General features: G+C 40.2%; 1 protein-coding gene across 2 annotated transcripts in view; it reads right to left on the bottom strand.

Moving 5' to 3' along the window:
• arhgap10 (Rho GTPase activating protein 10) overlaps window positions 1-22,015 on the bottom strand; it is a 97,190-nt gene that overhangs the window by 48,756 nt on the left and 26,419 nt on the right. The window lies entirely within an intron of this gene.

Here is a 22,015-nt window from a genome sequence, read left to right as displayed (position 1 = left end):
AATTCGGTCAAAAAACATCAGATAACAGAAAAAGACTGTGAATTTACTTAAAAAAACAAAACAAAACAAAAAAACAGGGAAAACAAGTAATTTTACATGAAGAAACTTATTTTGCGGAATATTTCTGGCACCCCAGCTGCCGGAGAATTCTGTTTTCTGTTTCTGTGTGAGAATTTAGGGTGTTTGATGGAATTGTCACTTGTCCCATCGGGCCGGTGCTGGATTGACATCTCACAGTACAGTACACATTCACGATGTTGATCTTGTACAGTTTTTTTTAAGTTATATTTTTGGGGTTTTTGCCTTTATTAATTACAGGACAGTGTAGAGAGACAGTAAGTTATTGGGAGGAGAGAGGGGAGTAGGACCGGGAAAGGACGCCGAGCTGGGACTCGAACTCGGGTCTCCCAGGGCACAGTTGCGCCACATGTCTGGAGCGCTGTTCACACACATTATCAAACTAAAAGGTTTTGTTGAAATACCAGGTTAGCAGAAAAAAACCTTTTGTTGGTTTTTTAGATGTTTCTTTGAAATTATTATTTTTCCATCATATTCATTCACTCATAGAAAGATGTGCTCTTTATTAACCTCTGCAAACCAATCCAAGCCATGACCTGAAACATTTAAAGCACACCTATAATCCTGCTTCATATCGCATTGGAAATATTTGAACATCACCCAACCCACCACATGAATTATTCCTAAAGAATAGCTAAGAACAGCACCCTTTCACAGATATGACCTGTTGATTATGAACGTCATGCTCTGCAAACATCCTGCTTGATTCTTGTGTGGCAAGAGCATCATGAAGTTACAGGTGCTGCTTGTAGATACCGGGAAATTTCCTTCCCTCTGGAAATTATGGTGCTTACCCTGTGGAAACCCCGCCAGAAACTCATGGGAGGTTTGCCAGGCAAGCACCACTCATCTACTATCCATTTATTATCATCATCATTATTATTTTGCTTATTCATTAGTGTCTCAGAGAAGAATAAAAAAATCGCTAATTCCTATAACAGACAAATCAACTAATGAAGTTTGTGGTTAGTGCCCTACAGAAAAAAGTCTCCATCTGGATTCTATTCAAAGATAAAATGAAAGGAATAAAATCTGGCATATCTACAAAGCATTCTCTCTCCTAGAGTTTAGAAGAGAACACAAGTACTTGTAAATCAACGGAAGCATACTACAATTTTGAGGATTCCCAAAGGATAATCCTGATATAAGTGAACTCTCGTTGGGGTCCGTGGGACAGAGAGCTGGGTGTATTTTAGGACGATGAGCGGTATCCAGCACTGCAGCGTCATCAACATAGACAGCTGGGCTCATCCGTGTGGAATGAGCTGGCAGAGCATCTGACCAATCACACGTTCTCTTGCTTACTATGGTGCTTTCTAAAATTTCCTTGCTATATAAAAACATACAATTTTGTCTGCTTGTAAATCCCCTTAAAACCATTCAGGTCAATTCAGCTCTGTTTAAGAAACAAAGCTGTAAGATTATTCCACTCATTCACAACGGAATTAAATTGATTAAAGTGAATAAAATTAAATGATAAAAAGTCCTGGTTTAAGCAAAAAAAGATATGTGGTTTAAGTTTAATATGATCCACGTATGACCCATATTTCATTCACGGCCACACAGCTACCCATTAAGCAGCTTACACCACCCTCTCGCCCGGTCCGAGCCAAAAGCACCTGGTCATTTTCGCCTGGGTGGGGTGAATGTGGATTACTATACAACAAAGCTCAATCATGCGAGTCTGGCAGAATGAACCTGCTGACTACATATTAGTACCATCTCTGGAGAGAGTGCTGTGAATGTCAACAGATATATGTCATTGATAAACACTATGTTGGATGTACTCATGTAAAGTTCCAAGAAGTATAGTCTTCACATTACATTGCCCTCACCAAGGCAGCATAGTCTCCATGTCACTTTTGTCAATTTTAAGGCAATCAGATCAAACAGAAATGAAGGTCCACCTGTATGCAGGCTTTCTATGCACATTTTCAAGTATAATGTTGCTTGCATATTATATTGAGATGTCACTTAGAACAATGGTTCACAACCTTTTTTCCTTGGGGCCCCCCACGTACATATATGACAATCGGAGCCCCCCCAACCCTCATATATATATATGTGTGTGTGTGTATACACACATAATTGCTACTCAAACACACATATACATAGAGTAAATATTAATAAATTAAATGAAATAATTGAATAATAAATTAAATTAAATGGTTAAATATGAGTAATATAAAAGATTTTAATGACATTTTTACTTGAATACTCAAATAAATTTTCAGGTTATTTTTTAGGTTGTTTCAGTCTATTTTCAGGTTATTGTATGAACATACAGAGTATACTGAACGTTATGAAAGAACTGTTAAACATTAACATTGCTGTACTTGCATAAAGAGATGCAGGCTACTGTCAATTACTGCTTATTTTTACCAGGTGTCTTTCCATTTTGATTGGTTTCATGCTGTCGTTTACCAATTTTTCACCACAGAACACACATTCTGGCCGAGACTTGTCTTGTCCTTCAATGAAACCTACATTTACGTAGGTTTTGTCATAGCGTCTAAACTTTTTCCTTTATTTCTGACGAAGAATCACCGCATTTACATTTCTCTGCTATTTTTCCTTTTGATTTTTATGTTAACACGAACGTTGACGCCTGACAGAGGATGTTTCTCATGTGAGTCTCATAGTGAGAACAGCGTGGGTTTCCATCACTCTGGTTTTATTCGCATTTTGAAGTTTTGCATCAGAAACGAGTGATGGAAACGCCAAATTTCAAAAGTTTTTACGCTCGTGTCAGGTGGTTTTTCATTTTTGAGAAAAAGTGTTAATGCGAATAATGGGAGATGGAAACGCATTTGCTGAATAAATTCCTCTAAAAAAATCACCTAACTGGATGAGACGGCGTAACCTGACTAACCAGAGTACTGATCTTGTTACACAGCATCATTTACAGGGGCAGTTGTGGCCTAATGGTTAGAGAGTCGGACTCATGACCAGAAGGTTGCCGGTTCGATTCCCAGGGCCGGCGGGTAACAACTGAGGTGCCCTTGAGCAAGGCACCTTACCCCTACTTGCTCCCCGGGCGCTGAAGTGATAGCTGCCCACTGCTCCGGGGGTACGTGTGTTCACTACTCTCTGGATGGGTTAAATGCAGAGGTCACATTTCGTTGCCTTGTACATGTGCAATGACAATAAATTGAATCTAAATCTAAAAAAAAATCTAAAAAAAATCATCTCAATCGCTCATTCTTAAATGCCTGAGCAAAGTCGTCAAAGTATTTCTGTAATTGCCTCTTAGAACTGTCACAACTGTGTTTCCCAAACAGCAGGCATCCACAAAAGCACCGCATTTATTGTGTTTCGTAATCGTCTGCTTGCGCAAGTATTATGAAAATTATTATATTCAGTGGCTTCTCTTACTGACATTTAGTGGCAGTTTATTAGGATGTGACGATTGACTAGTTGGATGGAAACGGTGCTTATTCGCAAATGTTTGATGCGATACTCCAATTTTGCGCATTAACTAAATTCGCAACTTTGGATGGAAACCCGGCTAGTGCTTCCGGCTACCGCCAAGCCCCGCTTGAATGTCTGCCGATGGAGCAGGAAAAATTGAAATAATTATTTTATACAAGATATAACTATTTTTGACTGCATTATCTTGCAATTGTAAGTACATGATTTTTTTTAAACATACAAAAATATTTTTATTTAAAATGATTAGTGGAACATTTATGCAGCTTTATTTAACCTCAAAGCATGTCAGCACCCACGCCCCTCATGTGAACTCTGGCGCCCCCCTAAGGGGGTTGCGGACCCCAGGTTGGGAACCACTGACTTAGAAAATAAGTTCTGCTAATCTCACAGAGATGTATTGATGTCCAGATCCTTGACAAACAACCTTTTGCACAACATCCACTCGTCTTCACTACAACATTTCAAATGCTATTACATTATTAATGATAATCTTAAATCTATAATTTACCTTATTAGTAAGTTTATTTATTTGTATTTAGCCTTGTTGTGCAAGCACTGTCGAGCTTGTGCAGAGGCAGCAGCTTTTGTCATAGGGGAACTGGGATCCCCTGGTTGGGCCTGGGTTCTCCTGAGTTTATTTTTCTCGATTGGAGTTTTGGGTTCCTCGCCACCGTTTGCGTACTGTTTTGCTCTATTAGCCTGGCCGGGGGGGCTGCTTTAGAATTAGAAATTTTACTTCATTAATATTGCATATAGGAATTTATAGTCTGTTTAATATCTGACCTGTGTTTCTCTCTCCTTTATCTTAAATGTGTGCTTTTCACTGTGCGTGTGTGTGCGTGTCTGTGTGTGTGTGCTTGTCTGTGTGTGCGTGCGTGTGTCCGTATGTCTGCGCGTCCATGTGTGTGCGCATTTGTGTGCGTGTCTATGTCTATTTATGTTAGTACGTGTGCATATTGTGTGTGTGGAGTGTTTTGTATATGGGTATGTCTGTCTTCTGTGTTTTCATCTTTTTCTTGTTTTTACATGTATAATAGGGATGTAACGGTATTGTAAATATCGAAGTATCGAGATAGCAAATCTTGTCGATATTATCGTGGTCGCATGACGATAGATCTTCCAGGCAAAGTGTAAATTTTTCAGCCGAATGGAGAGAGTTGAGGGTAGCGGGAACTACAATTCCCATCAACCCATGCGTGCCCATCATCCTCTGCGCTCTGCTGCCGCCCGCTACAGTTCAAGTTGAGCGAAAATGGCGGATGCCGCTAGTGGCATAGAAACGGATTTACAAATTGTTGAACCTAAAGCGAATTATAAATCGGATGTGTGGAAGCATTTCGGTTTTCCCGTGACAAAAAACGAGAAAGGAGAAAATGTGACGGACAGACAATAAACAATATGCAGACACTGCCAGACTGCGGTGAAGTACAATTCGGGGAATACGACTAATATGAAGAGCCATGTGTTACATCATCACCCCGAAAAGTTTCATGAAGATACGAGGAGCAAAACAAAAAATATAGCAGTGAGCGAAGCAGTGAATGAGGTGAGTACCTGATTGTTTGTGAGTTGTTAAAAGTTGACAAACAACTCAAACTTTTTTCATGTTATTTTTTTCATGTTTCATGTTCTCAAAATTTTTGTTATAAATTTTTATGTTATTATGTTAGTTCCTGTTTCTTACTGACTTTACTGTTCTTTGCACTTTAAAATGACCTAATCTAAAAATAATAAATGTGATTGTGACGAGGGAGGCGTGACGAGAGCCGTGGGAGGAGGAAGCGAGGCCGGGACGCGATTGATAATGAGTGTCAGCTGTGCGTCATTCCGGCCTCGTATCTCTCACGGAGGAGATCGGAAGCATGAAAGGACGAACGGCAGGAGAATACGGCGAGAGAGGACCGGGCCCGGACATTAGTTAAGTTTTGTTTATGTGTTTATGTTTGTGTGGCCGGTAGTCGTCCGTGAGGGGCTGCCGGCCTTTTTACTGCTGGATTTATTGTTTATTTATTTTGATTAAAATGCTTGAATGTTCGCCGGTTCCCGCCTCCTTCCTTCCGTTTTATTGAGCTTTATTACAGTGATCTTTGTTCAGTCATTGTTTAATAAACACTTATGCCAAATTTTTCCAAGTCTTCATTTGTTTTGTTTTTTCTCCTGCACAAAATGCAATAAATACCGTGCCGTAGTCTTCATATCGAGGTACTACCGTATCGTGAAATGTTGATACCGTTACATCCCTAATGTATAACTTTAAATGTTTTGCTTATAGTCAATATGTCTCATGTACAGCTGCTTTGTAACAATGAAAATTGTAAAAAGCGCCATATAAATAAAGTTAACTTGACTTGACTTTAAAATCATCATCTGACCCCTGATGCTGTTGCTATCAGATCAGATTCAGGTCATTTTGTGCTGGGCTGGTTGGCCCTCTTGTCCTACAGGTGGTTGGTGAGGGCAAATGGCAGAAAGTGGGCACGGTATATGAGGAGTGCTGGCGGTCTGGGCATCATGTGACATTCCGGACGAAGTCAACTTATTGTTTGTTAAGGTTTGAGCCTGTCTTAAAATAGAAGCAACAGGAAGCCGTTTTTCCCCCTTTCTTTTGTACAGTAAGGTAGGCATCGCTCTGTAAACATAAAGATGTTGTGGAAGTCGCCATGTATCCCTCGACACAATCAGACTACAAAATTATTACAAAATTAAACACAACATGAAGGATGTAAGAATATGGCTCAACAGAAAAATAATCTGAAATGTAAAAAAAATGAAAGCAGAGAAAAACATTTAAAGGTCTAATCAGACGAGCACTTTCAACAAGTTGGTATGATTTATTAGGGTCTTCATGAAATGTCTGGAACATATTTTGCTTAAAAACACTCAATGGCTGTGTAAACAAAACCCTTCTTGCCTCGTCAAAAACAGCTATGCTCACAGCAACCCGTTTTGGTGCATGTCTCTTTAACTGATAATGAGTTACAGCGAACCCCACCCCCCTTCTGTCCGGCGTGTCAACACAACACACGTGCAGTGGCAATGGTTTAGCTAAATGATATTTCCTGAATTCCTCTGCGGTTAGTTTCGTCTTTAACGTCTCAAATCATTCATCCGGAGACAAAAAAATCAGTCACAGCGCATCCTAATGAGCTTACGTTGTGTGTGTATGCTTACCTAAAATCCATGGAATACACTGCAGATCTCAGCGGAATTACATGGATTTTAGCGCTTGTCATTGACAAGTTATAATGTTACACACACACAACGTGAGCGCTAGTTTGCTGTGACATTTTTCAGCCTAAGCACAAATGATTTGAGACGTTTAAAATGAAACTAACCCCAGTGTTCGCCCCTGTTCATTAGCAAAACAAACAGCTTGCCGCAGCTAAACCTATTAACGTGAATAATGTATTAACATTCATACAGCTAAACTCCAAGTGTCCATCTGCACTTATATACAGTAAGTTTAACACTGGCTTTGAATGTTCTATTTAGCCCGTGACTGACTTAGCTCCCTTCGCTATAATATGCTAATGTTATCCTCATATATATAAAGTACATTAATTCAATTCAGACTGTTGATAAATATTACTTACATCGGCAGTTTTGTCTCGTTCAGTCGGTCTCGATCCCTCTTGAGGAACAACATTGAAGCTAATCCTGCTTGTACTGTCCCAGGTTGAAAAAGCACTCCGGTTTGAAGTCCACTCCTGTTTCTTCCTAGGTTTGGACTCTGTGCTACATTGCATGTTATCCACAAACTTTAGCCATGGCGTCACGTACACCGCTGTCGCTTGTGAAAACAACAATGGCGGAGCGCGGTGGGTGGAACTGTGTAGATTAAGGGGGCGGTAATATTATAGTAAACTCCGCTATGGAGGTCACAAACGGAGCGAAATCTGAACGGCTCGATTTCTCACATGCTTGCAGGGAAAGGCACACCAAAACAAACTTACTGGGTTCTTATTTTTCACATTTTCTAGGTTGCTAGATGCACCGGGGACCCGATTATAGCACTTAAACACAGAAAAATGGGTCTCCTTTAAGCAAGCTGTTTGGATGTGGCACTGCTTCAGGACCCATATTTTAGAATGACCAAGTGGTGATCGAACAAAGTAATAATATAAAAGCACACAAAATGTCCATAAATCACACATCAATATGTATTATAATGTATTATGATTTTAATTACTGAAATTAAATTAAATAAAAATGTTAATCTCTGCAGCCAACATTTCATAGTAAATCAACCTATATAGGCAACATCAGTGTAACCAACAAGCCACACAGACCGGTAGTTCAGAAATTTGAGAAATGGTCTACCCTATATACTCTGGTGTCAAAACAACAACGCTGACCCATCAGTATGTTACGCATTCATCCTAACATGCAGGCACACACACAGGAAGGTCAGAGAGCTGAAACTGACTTGAGTCACTCTGCTCAGAATGCTTGAAGCGCTCATTTATTTTGAGGGAGAAAGGCACTAAGGGGGTCTCAGAATCTTCAATCAGAAAGGCCATCTGTAAGTGTTATGGGAAAATCAAGAAGGCTGGTGAATGGCACGCAAACATGAACGTTCGGCCCATACCAAAGATCTTCAGAAATTCCCTCAATCCAAGGGAATTTCTTCCTTCGCCAGTAACGAATCGAAAACACAAACCAAAAACAACACACTATGGAAACAGTAATTATAAGGTCAAGCTCGGAGTGCAGCCAAACTCTGGTTTTGATCCAAGTATAATATTTTGTCAAATTTAAGGCACAGACTAAGTGACAATTACAATGCTCTTTACAAAGCATAGGTCATATCGAGGTCTAGGGGGAAATTATTTACTTTTTACATGCTCTACACTACAGTTTAATTCTGTTGTATGTATTTAAACATGGTAAAATGTGTTAAATGGTCTGATAACAAATGATCACAAAAAGCTTTTACAGGTTTTAATAAAAAGGCACTCATTCCAGGAAACCAACCACTGTCAAGCCATGGAAATGTTAAACACAGGTTTGGCACTGGCAGAGATGCATATTTAAGTCGTAAACAGAGTGACAAAATGAAAATTTAGCCAATTTTGCTAATGCATGAACTATCGGACAGCTGGAACCTATCAATTTAAAAGGGTTTCAATGATTTTAACATCAAAATCAACCGGGTTATTTTTCAGGGTAGATGGCAGATATAATACAATGTAAAGAAAAAAATAGGCTGTGATAGACATACAGTTTATTATTTCAGTTTTTTAAGTCGAAGTTTTACATAGTTTTTTTGATATATATTTGACCTATTACCTTTTTACCTTTGTACACAATACTATGTATGTTAATAAATAACTGTTATATTTATCCATCAAATCTTGTTTTCTTTGGGTCATAGGATATACCAGGGGTTTTCAACTACTTTTCTTTGAGGGCCAGATTCCAAAAGTTTAAATAGAATGCGGGCCATTTTTTTACTATATCCTCATTTCTTCTGTCATTTTGTATTTCTGTTAATTATTACATTTTGTTCCCTTTATACTGTTACTTATAGGTCATATTTTAAAACATGCACACAAATATTGCATCCAGAATTTGTGCCTTTTCATGATATTTGATTAAAAGGGATATTGTCTTTTTAATTGTATTTTTTATTCCTTAATGCGTTAGTGTACCCAAAAAATGACCCCCAGAACATCCAAAAGGTTTTTTTCAAGAAGATATTTATGAAGATATTTGGTTGAATTATTGAAAGTCAAATCGATAAAAGTCAAAAACGCTAATACATTCAGCACAAAAGTAAGCCCTGCCCCTTGTGACGTTAAACTGGCGTCTTATAAAGTGAATCAATTGGTCTGTGCAAGAAATTGGACACTATTATTGCATCTTCTTGAATTCCTATCGCATTCATGTGCCCCATGCACTTATAAGGGCAGATCCTTTGAAGTGCAAGTTCTGGAGGGAGATGAACAGCTGTTTTCGTAAATATAGCCGTTTCAATCATACATAATGAATGCAATAATAAAAACAACACAGTTTTTCCCTTGTCTGAGACAACAATTCACGTGGTGTACCTTTCCTGCAGTTACTTTCAAGGGCACAAAACGAGTTTTGGAATGCATCCTATCACGTGTGCGCAAACCGACTGCCTGTGGCTGTGGATTGGTGATTATAACTAAATTTCTTGGTCAGACCGATCAAATCGCGTGTTGGACTTTCAAAGATGTGGCATCTCAGAACGTACATTTCTTAAAGCAAATCATTCTTAAAGTCTCTCCACTTATGTGAAATGTTAAGGCGGGCCAGGTAAAGATGATTGGGCCGCCAGTTGACTAGCCCTAGGATATAACCGTATAAAAGAACGGAGTTCCATATGACCTTTTACCAAAACTGAATTTCTGCTGTGCGTAAAACCTTAGTGTTTCTGATTCTGGTAAAACATTAATGTATTCACTGTGCTTTCTGTTCTATTAATATTGTGCAAAATGAGACATTCATTTGACCAAACATTCAGCTTCAAAGACAGAAGAGCAGGAATCACACACAAACATAAAGGACACTGTCGAAGCCTAAATTGCGTAACAGAACACTGTCACTGTTGCGTAACTGTTACACTGTTAGTGTCTGGTAACACATAAATGTCTTTGCTTGACACACCTCCCACATTCCTTTGTAATTTGTGCAATGTTTGAGCTGTCTTGTGCTTTTGAACCCAGGTGATCACTGGAACAGGAACTTGGTCGTTGTTACGTCCTAGTATAAGTGGGGGATGTGTTTGTGTAGTGTTCTGTGTTCTCTATCTCTCTCGCTCTCCATTTTCTACCTGTTGCTCTTAGGATCGTCCTATTGGTTAACTGGTTCATCAGTTATATTCAACACACCTGGGAGGCATCAATCTGCATCAAGGTTCCTCTTATAAAGACTTCTTGGAAGAAGAGAGGGGGGGATCTTGTGGGAAGATCTTTCCTGAGTGATCTCTGGAGGAGAACTTAAGCCCTATTCGCACGGGATTAGTATTACCTGGGGACCTCTGGTCATTTGTAATAATTGCAGAGATTGTCTGTGATCTTAATCCCGTGCGAATCAGCCATGTCTGTAATTTGTAAAGTAAAAATTCCCCCACAAATTACCTACCATATTTTGACGAACACCGAGGTCCTGTGATAATATTAGTCCAGTGCGAATCGGCATCTCTGTGATTTGGCGCGCCCATATATCATTTTTCAAGGTTTATCGTTTGCGAGTTGGATGGAAACGGTTCTTATTCGCAAATGTTTTATGCAATATTTCCAATTTTGCACAGAAACACTCTGGCTTCTCCGCAGCACGAGCACGGGTGCACACGGCCGTTTTTAAGGTTGGTAAGTGATCAAGTTTATTGAAGCGCTGTGTATTTTCGTGTTAATATTTTTGATATAAGTAATTTCAAGTTTAAACAGCGTTTAGAAGCAGACAACTCTATTCTCGCATCTGATCTTATGTTTGGTGATTAGGACTCTTGCATTCATCCTATCATGATTAAACTAAAGACAAATAGTAGGACTATTTTTTAGTTTTTGATTTACAAACGAAAAAAAATAATCGCTTAACTATATTTGTTTTCATAGCCAAATTATTTACGATTTATTATACTGTAGATGTGTAGATAGATCACTACACGGCGTTTACGGCATTGTTTCTGCCTTTTGTTCACACAGGGCGCTTTCCGGGACTGATCCCGTTAATGTTATAGGTCCCCTTTCCGGAATCATTTTTCGGATCTATCCGGGATGAGTTTGCGTCCACACAGAATGCACTCTGGCAAATTTTTGGCAATTTTCGCAATTTTCTGTGTGAATGGGGATTTAACATTGTCAGCATTTGAGACCCGTGATCGCGAACCGGTCGGAAGATCACCGCAATCGCAGGTCTCAAATGCTGAAAGGTCATATATCATTAAACACCATACAACAATAGGCTATTCAAACTATACGCAAAGCCTTGCCATCACATCCGGGAAATAAGTCAGTAAATTTGAGTAAAATCACAGGCTTCACTTATCCCGTGCGAATGCACTACATGATCACAGACAATCTCTGCAATTATTACAAATGACCAGAGGTCCCCAGGTAATACTAATCCCGTGCGAATAGGGTTTAAGACACCTTTTTCTCTTGCTGTGATTGTGTGTACTGGTTCAGAACCTCCTATGTGTTTTAACCTCCTTTTGTTATGGTAGTCCGTTGACGTACGGATCCTGAGCTGGACAGAATCTTACTGTAGCAAAGTTCAATGTAGGGAAGGAAGGAGGCGGGAACCGGCATCATTTAAACAATAAACTTTAATCGTGAAAGTAAATAAACAATAATAAAACAGGCCGGCAGCCCCTCGCGGCCGACTGCCGGCCAAACAAACTGACTCCACTTAACTTCCGGGCCCGGGTCCTCTCTCGTCGGCAGTCCTGTCGCTCGTCCTCTTATGCTCCCTAGCTCCCCCGTGAGGCATGCGGGACCGGTGCACGCACAGCTGATACTCATTATCACTCACACCACCGGCCCCGCCTTCCTGCCCCACGGCTCTCATCCCGCCTTCCTCGCTACACTTACCGGAGGGTTAAGAAACAGAGAAGTATGTCACGTGACTTACATTTGTGCATCACGTAGGTGCTGGTTGTTAAACACATTAGGTAAGGAGCGTTTGCCACCCCATGTATTTTTGTTAGTGAGAGTAGGTTTATTTGAGGGCATAATCTATGCTGAAGATTTTGGTATTTCGTAGACAGTTTAGAAGGGGATGGGAAGGATAGTGTGGGTTTTGTTATTTTCTATGATTTAGCGACGCTTATGTTTCTTTTCCCTCCGTGTGTGGAACCAGTGTCCATACTTGTTGAATACAAGCTATTCTTTTGATACCCTTGAAACTGTTTTTATAAATAAACCTTTTATTATAAAATGTTACCTTTTTTGTTTGTGTTGCTTTTAAACAAACTTGTGCTCACAGCTAGTTATACTTTGGTGATTAAAGGCCATGTTTATGTACGTCCCTTAATACCCCTAGACAATAAAGCCGTGCAATCACATCATTGTTGAGTTGATCAAGTTTTAATTGCTTCTTTGTGTGTGAATCATGTGCACAACTATTGCACAAAGTACGTCAAGACACTGTTGGTTAATTCCACTACATGGCAGACCTACATTGAATGTCTCGGTCAAGATTTGTGGTTTATCTTAAATCATCTAGTTTATGTCACTGAACTCAGGAAACCAGAATTGAAAAAGCAGGAAAATGCCCCTCCCATTGCTTATCACAGGAAGCCACGTTTTAAAAACATCTGTACAACACATAAGCATGTGCAGCACTGTACTAAAGAACAGAGAGTAGTAAATGTGGGTAGAGCAGTTGCATTAGTAATTTCATGTCTCCAGTGATCTCCATAGAGGCAGAAGCTATGACAAGGTGCAATACAACACAACCTTCCACCAAAGGCATTTCATTCATGTTTAGTGGAAAACAAAAACATGATGTGTTTTCTTTCTAAAGAAATAAGGATGCATGGGCTTTCCTGCAATCAAATTGCTTGTGTGGGCTAAAGACACACCCAGTCTGAGTCTGAATCATTGCAATCAATCTCATGCACTGTGAACCTGTAATAATGAGTAATAATAAAGTGAGACATGCATGGTAACTTGTCATTTAGCACATGCTTATTATATGAAGCACTTTACAGTAATAGAAGGGTCGTTCTGTAATTTTAGTGTTTTTGGTGGCGGGCCAAAGGATTTCAGTAATTCTCTGAATCATGGACAGTCCCTCAATGTGAACTGTACAAAAGCGACTGTAACTTTAGTATGCCACTTTGAAACTGGACTTGGTCATGAAAGAACTTCAGTACATCAGAATTTGAGCACAATAGAACTCTCTTTCCTAGCATGTCGCAGGGTCTAATACTCTTGTTGGTTAAGGTTTCGTGAGTAGTCTGGTTTGGATTAATGCACTTTCACAAAGAAACCGCTGTTGGGTCACATACTGAATATAAAACAGAAAGCCTGGCTGGGAAAGTGATGTCACTCACAATGCCGCTGTGATTGGAGCCACATGTGTGCTTAACCTCAGGGAGCAAAAGGGAATTTAAGCTTAATGTTGCTTTTGCAGTATGCAACTTTATATCAGTTTACACTGGAGTGTACAGATAACTGGAGTATGTGGACTGAAGGGCAAATATTGATTCTGAATCAGTTTTTTAAACCAAAGATAAAGCAGCACAACATTAATCATTTAATACAGTTAAATGAGCTGTCGATGCTTAGACAATGCCTCTGATTTAGATGGAAGCATCCAACATTAGCAGGGCTGTACAGTGCAACATATATGTGCTACGAAAAAATCAGTCTGTGCTAAGAATACATTTAATAGTGTAGCACACGTGCGATACAGTTTTGAACGTCCATTAGACAGAGCTGCTTGTTTGTGTGAAGTGCGTTTGTTGTTGTGCTTGTTTGTGTGTGAGGTTAACTAATGGCGCACCATTATTTATTTTTGTTTATATTTCGTTTTTGTGAAAACTTGTTTTCCGGCTGCATCGAGTCCATTTTCTAGTGCCCTGATCTGTGCGATGTGGGAAAACGTGGAAGGAATCGCGTAAGCGGAATTCTACTATTTAAATATGTCCTCTGCATGTTCTGTGTGTCTATGAGTGAATGAGCTGCACACTTTAACATGTTACAATCGTGACAGTCATGGATTTGTCTGTTTCTCACTATACGAGGACATGAACACGTGAACTTAATCCACAGAGCTGTTTATTTTACAAGCATTTCACTGTTTGAGTGAAGCCACCATCAAACACACACTGAACCTCAAGCGTCTTTGTGACGACCTGCCAAAATAAAAGTCAGCTTAATTTGAACCAGATGGAGAAAAAAAATTGACTTATAAATGTATAAACTGTAGTAAACACTAGTATACTGTAATATATACTATAGTAAGGTAACCCAAGAATTTCACTATTATGAAGTAATTATTATATTATAAATACTATAGTATACTATACAGAACTCAGAACAGTTAAAAAGGAAAAATGATATGGCCCTAATTTATCCATCTGTATGTAACATTAATGTCCTTTGTCATTTACCTGCCTATTCATGTAATGAACTGGACTTTTTATACTTGCACTACAACTATTTGGCCTGTGCTGAAAAATTTTAAGCCTCTGTAGCACCAATGCTATGTGCAAAAAAGTTAATGTACAGCCCTGATTAGTCTACAGTTTTGTCACTAACCCTAATCCATTTTAGAAATCAAGAGATCTTATGTATTTTGGAAGTAGCCTATGGAGGTTTGCAGTGCCATTCATTGCATTGATCAGACCACTAATCCTTTATCACTTGACTACAGTCAAGTTGTGATCATAATAATGAAACTCCAGGGAGAAAGGTCTGAAAAAATACCCATATAATCTCAGTGTTCAGCACAGACATTCTCTGGCACCCTCAACAAAGTCCTTTTAAGGAATGCTGGAAATAGGAAAGCTCTCAGTAAGAGGCCTATCTCAGCCATAGTCATAACCATCTGTTAATATGACATCTAGTTATCATTATGAGGCTTAACTATGTGTGCAGGTTAAGACTAAGAGAGACATAATGTCAAAGAATTGCATAATTAAAGTAAGCAATATGGGTATGACAGTAACAAAAGAACCAGGATGTGTTTTAGGTCAAGGCCATTATGACCTAGTAAAAACCGTTTTTGAGACATAAAAAAATGCCTCGGTGTATCTTGAGCCTTGCAATATTACAGTAAATGTAGCAAAAAAGAGAATAATTAGCGAATGTTAAGTAACAGTCTGCTAAGGCTCAACAAATCACAATTAAGGAACAGAAGCATCTATTTTATAAGGGGACTGGGCTAAAGTTAACTGGACTTTAACTTTACAGCTAGCCTTACACAGCGGTTAAAGTTAAGATATACGCGAGAATGCGCTTTCACATTGTACTCGTCGAGATACTGGAGAGAGAGCGAGAGCGCGTCAACTTTTACTGTATGATTACTACATTTACAGTTAATCCGCGGGTCACATGCATTCCGAACCGTAGAGCATGATCCGTACGGATCACGGATCAACCAATTTTCATAAGGGCTTTTATTGAGATATCTGCAAATTACGCAACGTGTGTACTTTTCTGAAAATACGCACACAGGAATTGATAAGAGGAATTCAAATTTGAATCTCAAGTATCCGATTCCTAGTCCTTTCGTTTCCGATTCCAAGCCCTTCGATTCCGATTCCAAATCGGAATTGATTTTCGATTCCCAACCCTACACATACTGTATGTACCTGCAGTTAAAAAGAATAAATCTAGTAAAGTAAAGCAGACTAGTTTAGATTTTTTTAGGATTCTTGTGCTGATAGTTTGATGGAATATTACAAAGATTAACACCTTTTTGAACACTATGTATAGCTAAGAATTATTCCTAATTGATCTGATATTGTCTGAAGTAATACCAAGAAGGTCATAAAGTAAGGGTACAACATAACTTCAAATATTTTATTTGTAGCTAATGCAATATATCAATATCTTACATAATTTTTGCAGCAAGATCAACTATTGTCTTATTTTTGGCCTCACAACTAAGAGATCCAAGGCGAATAGCCTGGCCTGGCACTCACTTGCCAACAATGGAAAGTGGCCAATTCTACAGCAAATTTTACCCTGTAAAAGCCACAGTCCATTATGTTTTAATGCTTAAAACAACAACCTATTTGTAACTATTGCCACATGTAACTATTGCCATTATATTACAGCTCTTATGTGAGGGCAGAGTAACTATCAAACTACATTACGAGCTGTTTTTACATGTCCACTTTCCTTCCCCAATCTTTCTTGTTCCACTCAATGATCTTTTCCAGACCTCTCTTCTTCCCTTCTCCCCCTTTGTCTTTCTTTTCTTCTCCTTTGGCCTCTTTCGGCTTAAAGTTTCTTCAAGTTTTATAACCACTATATTTTTTTCAGACAGAGCAATGACATCACCTTCAACCCTCTGGGCTCTGTTTCAGTTCCAGCATTAATTCCCTGAATGCATTGGAGATATCATCATTCCTTTGGAATACCATCAAAGACATTTAGTGATTCCAGGGCTGCAATCTATCTTCATGCTGAACTGAGGTAGGATAAAAGGTGTTTGTTCATGAATAGTTTATTTTATTTGAAGAGTACTAATAAAACAGCATTCAGTTGTAAAATACAGTACAATGTGACAGATCAGAGAGTAGAACATAAACATATCAAGTGCTAACACTAACACGACGCAAACGTGACGTGATGACGTCACAAATATGCTAATTAGTTCATGACGTCACCAGCACCACAAGTCTGTCAAAATCCTGTGGCAAACACTGATATAACATATAAATCTCATGACCAGCATTGTTTTTCTTCGTTCTCCCTTAAAGAAATATTATAATGATGTTTGGCGGACCATGTATTGAAAATGCTTGGTGATTGTCGGCAAACTGAATCCTTGGCAAGTTGGCAACAGTTGTAAAAATTCAAAAAGTGTCTACAGTGGGGGACTACACTGCTTTCTGCTTCCATGAGACAATGTGGAGATCATTTTAATGCTTTCAACAAAGCAAAAACAATTCCTGCAGTTAAATGGCATTGATGTATGTATTTTTCCCCATTATCGTAAGGGTTTATTGCTTGTGGAGCACAAAGCCCACTATTTGTTTCCTATGAACGGTGTCAAACGTAGATCACAGCTCCTCTGGGGAATAGGAGAGGATACGAGGACAGGTCAAAAGGTTGTGTGACAAAGACTGGCTGATCTACAGAGGAAACGGACAAAAACCGGAGCGCATCCTCTGAGTCCTTCTCATTCACTGAGGGATTCCTGTTCCATTCCAGCTGACGGCCTTGTTGTCACACGTCCTTCTGAATAAAGGATTCCACTGCCGGATACATACTCCCAGTCATCCGAAATGTGGAAAAATGAGATGTCAAAGCTTAAGTTATAGGTAGTACTTCCACGCTTGGCTACATGATATAAACTGTACTGTATTTTTTGTTGATTTTCTGTTGAGTTTGATTCCTGTCATTATATTATACAATCTCTTACAATACCATTATATTTCACATACGTCATTTGATTGAGGTATTCTACTATACCAAAAAACAAGCCTGATTTTACTGCTGCCAATCAGTATTGCTGCATTCATGAGGCGTAATCGCGTAAAGATTAAAAGTTTAGTTTTCACTACCAATGACATTTATGAAAAACTTTGTCAATTTCAGCACATATAACACAACCTATTCCAATACCCAATACTCAAGAACACAAGAACAGAGAATGCATGAAAGTACCCGGATGTGTTCTCGATATCAAGGATGCATCGTATGCAGCCTTGCGCCCCAACGGTATACGCTTGAAGTCCCAGAAGTCACTACGGCACGTCCATCCAAGTTCGTTCTTCCGAGACTGCCTCGCAAGACCGGTCTCCACAAGAACACAAGTCTGTTCTTTGCATTCTTGAAATTGAGAAACGACCTGGGTCTCCTTAGAAATCGTAATGCTAACACAAGGCATTATAAAAACGCCGGATAACAAGGCCTTGTTTACATTTAAATTATTGGTTCTAGGATTGGGTGATATATCGTGCAATTCTTATGCTCAGTTTCCTCAATGAATTACGGTTAAATGCCGCAACATCCAAAAGCCAAAGAGTGCTCTGACGCAGAAACTCCGAATATGGGACACAGAAGAAGAACGATTTACACACACAAAAGGGCTGCATCCGAAATGGCATACTCAATGAGTAGGAACTTAATTTCAGTAAGTACGTACTTAATGAGGGCTAAATGGGTGCGTACTGTTTTGCCTGAATGGGTGTAGTATGAATAAGATCGGCCGTTGTCCACAATATTGACATGATCATGTGACGTAATTCTTCTTCTTTTCATTTTTAATGGCCGGTGTTAACTAACGTTTGATGTGCATATCCGCCACCTACTGTACTGGAGTGTGGGCCAGAGATTAGCCATGTGATGTAATGACAAGTGCAACAACTTAAGTTATGAGAGACAGGTTGCATTAATAACCTTGCCTACTATGGGTTTTGTACAAGTAAACAACACATGAAACAAAGCTTTCAATTTTCTTGAAAGTACAGCACATTTAGATATTTTTATTTTAATGTTTTTTCATTTTTATCTTGTAGGGCTAAATGCTTTTGATAAAAGTAAACTGTAAACTGTTTTCTCAGTTAAATTTCGGCAATAACAGGTCCATTCACATTTCCCGGTGACCCCGAATAGTCGAAGAACCGATGCTTCGATAGAAGGAGCCTGATTCGACTATCTCACAGTTGAATCTTCGCAGAGGTGTTACGCAATGGGGATCATGCCATTTTTGGTTATATGGGCAGTGGCATAGCAGACGGGCACGCACTGCACCGCCAAAAATAGTAATTATGATGTAAAGAAATGGGACATTTTTAGGGTTGGGTACAGAAACCCCCGGCGCACATGACCGCGAGGTCTGGCTATGACCCAGCGCAGGAACTGTCAGGACTCAGGTTTGATATTCCTCTCTCTCTTTTTGTTGGCGGTCTCCGCACAGATGTTTTCTCTCACACTCTCTCGCCCTCGCGCACCTGTTCCTCTGTTTCCTCATTATTTTCCTTCTCTTTATATTCACCTGCAGCTTTCCTTTCCGTTGCCAGTGTGTTAGCTTCCTTAACGTTTACCACTAGCTCATCTTGTCTTGTTTTGTCACTAACCTTTTTCCCCCAGTATTGTACTGGTGGCTGCTCTTCCGCAGGATTTCTGTCTCGCCACCGTTTTCCCCGACTGCCTTCCACGTTGGATTCCCCTTCCTGCTTGCCCAACTACGAGTTCTCAGTACTCCCCTGGATGACGTTCGCACCTCACCTGACCCTGCCCGCCTGACCACGAGCTCTCTTCACTCCCACGGACCCAGTTTATACCTCGACTGACCTACGCCTGTTCGACTCTGATTCTCGCCTCCTCCCGTTTATTCTTGGCCTGTTACGGCAGTTATTTCTGTTCGCCTTTGACTTTTGTGTTTATTAAAGACGATCTAACTCATCTGCTTTTGGGTCTGCCTTCTGTTCCTGACAGGAACACGTCTCTACGCATCTTCTGTGCTGTGAGACCGGTATAGAGAAGCAGCACGTTCCGCACGCACCCGCAGATGACTCGCAAATTAATGAGTACACCGTTTGTTGAAAAAAATAGAAGATACAGTAAATATTACAGATTTTTGTGCGAGCCTCTGCTGTACGAGCGTTCATGTTTGCGGTCGCCAGATAACAGGAATTCAGATGCCCAAACAGGGATGATAGGTTATATATGTTAAAGTATATGTTTTCTGCCAGTGGGTGACTTAATTTCTGCAATCTGGCAACCACACGCCAATGCTCAAACTGTGGAAGCGCCGTTAAGAATCTCAATTCAATAAACAAGAGTTTAGCGATCTCCAGCCAGTCTGTGTTCTCTCATGAGCTGCTCAAGCCGCGTTGATCTCCACTACATTGTTTGTTTGCGATTGTGGTTGCTGAATAAAGACATCCCACCTCGCAAAAAAAACGTGAGTCCATTCGCAACTACGTTCCGATGTTTCTTTTTCACGGTCAGTCTCGTTGTTTCCGGGGGAATTGTCAATATTTTGCGGGCATCAGGAAGACGCTAGTATTTTGCAGGAGAACTTGGATGTCTCTATGAATAGGCCTATACACTTATCAGACCTCTGTGGAAATACTTAGATGAAGCTAGATGAAGTTGAATAAACTATGCACATGATTTGACATTCTATTAGGGATGTAACAGTATCAACATTTCACGATACGATAGTACCTCGGTATGAAGACTACGATACGATATTTATTGAATTTTGTGCAGGAAAAAACAAAACAAATGAAGACTTGGAAAAATGTGGCATTAGTGTTTATTAAACAACGACGACAAAGATCACATTTATTATTTTTAGATTACACACTCACCTCATTCACTGCTTCACTCACACTCACCTCATTCACTGCTTCACTCACCTCATTCACTGCTTCACTCACACACTCACCTCATTCACTGCTTCACTCACACACTCACCTCATTCACTGCTTCACTCACACACTCACCTCATTCACTGCTTCACTCACACACTCACCTCATTCACTGCTTCACTCACACACTCACCTCATTCACTGCTTCACTCACACACTCACCTCATTCACTGCTTCACTCACACACTCACCTCATTCACTGCTTCACTCACACACTCACCTCATTCACTGCTTCACTCACACACTCACCTCATTCACTGCTTCACTCACACACTCACCTCATTCACTGCTTCACTCACACACTCACCTCATTCACTGCTTCACTCACACACTCACCTCATTCACTGCTTCACTCACACACTCACCTCATTCACTGCTTCACTCACACACTCACCTCATTCACTGCTTCACTCACACACTCACCTCATTCACTGCTTCACTCACACACTCACCTCATTCACTGCTTCACTCACACACTCACCTCATTCACTGCTTCACTCACACACTCACCTCATTCACTGCTTCACTCACACACTCACCTCATTCACTGCTTCACTCACACACTCACCTCATTCACTGCTTCACTCACACACTCACCTCATTCACTGCTTCACTCACACACTCACCTCATTCACTGCTTCACTCACACACTCACCTCATTCACTGCTTCACTCACACACTCACCTCATTCACTGCTTCACTCACACACTCACCTCATTCACTGCTTCACTCACACACTCACCTCATTCACTGCTTCACTCACACACTCACCTCATTCACTGCTTCACTCACACACTCACCTCATTCACTGCTTCACTCACACACTCACCTCATTCACTGCTTCACTCACACACTCACCTCATTCACTGCTTCACTCACACACTCACCTCATTCACTGCTTCACTCACACACTCACCTCATTCACTGCTTCACTCACACACTCACCTCATTCACTGCTTCACTCACACACTCACCTCATTCACTGCTTCACTCACACACTCACCTCATTCACTGCTTCACTCACACACTCACCTCATTCACTGCTTCACTCACACACTCACCTCATTCACTGCTTCACTCACACACTCACCTCATTCACTGCTTCACTCACACACTCACCTCATTCACTGCTTCACTCACACACTCACCTCATTCACTGCTTCACTCACACACTCACCTCATTCACTGCTTCACTCACACACTCACCTCATTCACTGCTTCACTCACACACTCACCTCATTCACTGCTTCACTCACACACTCACCTCATTCACTGCTTCACTCACACACTCACCTCATTCACTGCTTCACTCACACACTCACCTCATTCACTGCTTCACTCACACACTCACCTCATTCACTGCTTCACTCACACACTCACCTCATTCACTGCTTCACTCACTCACACACTCACCTCTCATTCACTGCCTCTCTCACACACTCACCTCATTCACAGCTTCACTCACTGCTA

Source organism: Triplophysa rosa, linkage group LG4 (assembly GCF_024868665.1).
Source record: "Triplophysa rosa linkage group LG4, Trosa_1v2, whole genome shotgun sequence".
Classification (NCBI taxonomy): Eukaryota; Metazoa; Chordata; class Actinopteri; order Cypriniformes; family Nemacheilidae; genus Triplophysa; species Triplophysa rosa.
The sequence above is the reverse complement of the archived record's forward strand: the minus strand, read 5'-3'. Positions and strand labels throughout refer to the sequence as shown.